Source organism: Chiloscyllium plagiosum, chromosome 6 (assembly GCF_004010195.1).
Source record: "Chiloscyllium plagiosum isolate BGI_BamShark_2017 chromosome 6, ASM401019v2, whole genome shotgun sequence".
Lineage (NCBI taxonomy): Eukaryota > Metazoa > Chordata > Chondrichthyes > Orectolobiformes > Hemiscylliidae > Chiloscyllium > Chiloscyllium plagiosum.
The window spans coordinates 74,014,593-74,015,614 of record NC_057715.1 but is presented as its reverse complement, the minus strand read 5'-3'; positions in this window follow the sequence as shown (position 1 = coordinate 74,015,614).

Genomic DNA, 1,022 nt, shown 5'->3' with positions numbered 1-1,022 from the left:
ACGTCTGGAGAGGAAGAAACGGAGGGCTTGGAGGCCCTGGTCATGGCGGATGGAGGTGTAGAGGGATTGGATATCCATGGTGAAGATGAGGCGTTGGGGGCCGGGGAAAAGGAAGTCTTGGAGGAGGTGGAGGGCATTGGTGGTGTCTCAAACGTATGTTAGATTAGATTACATTACAGCATGGAAACAGGCCATTCGGCCCAACAAGTCCACACCGACCTGCGGAAGCGTAACCCACCCATACCCCTACATTTACCCCTTAACTAACACTACGTGCAATTTAGCATGGCCAATTCACCTGACCTGCACATGTTTGGACTGTGGGAGGAAACCGGAGCACCCAGAGGAAACCCACGCAGACACGGGGAGAACGTGCAAACTCCACACAGTCAGTCACCTGAGGCAGGAATTGAACCCGGGTCTCTGGCGCTGTGAGACAGCAGTGCTAACCACTGTGCCACCGTGCCGTATGTGGGGAGTTCCTGGTCTAGGGGGGATAGGACAGTATCGAGGTAGGTAGAGTTGAGTTCAGTGGTGCAGGAGCATGCTGAGACAATGGGTCGGCCAGAGTGGTCAGGCTTGTGGATCTTGGGAAGGAGTAGAACCAGGCAGTGCGGGGTTCCTGGACTATGAGGTTGGAAGCTGTGGGTGGGAGATCTCCTGAGGTGATGAGGTTCTGTATGGTCTGGGAGATGATGGTTTGGTGATGGGGGGTGGGGTCATGGTCGAGGAGGCAGTAGGAAGAGGTGTCCTCGAGTTGACGTTTGGCTTCAGCGGTGTAGAGGTCAGTGCGCCAGACTACCACTGCACCCCCTTTATCTGCTGGCTTGATGGTGAGGTTGGGATTGGAGCAGAGGGATTGAGGGCTGCGCGTTGTGAGGGTGAGAGGTTGGAGTGGGGGAGGGAGGTAGACAGGTTGAGGCGGTCAATGTCCCGGCGGCAGTTGGAAATGAAGAGGTCGAGGGCAGGTAATAGGCCAGCGCGGGGTGTCCAGGTGGATGCAGTGTGTTGGAGGTGGGCGA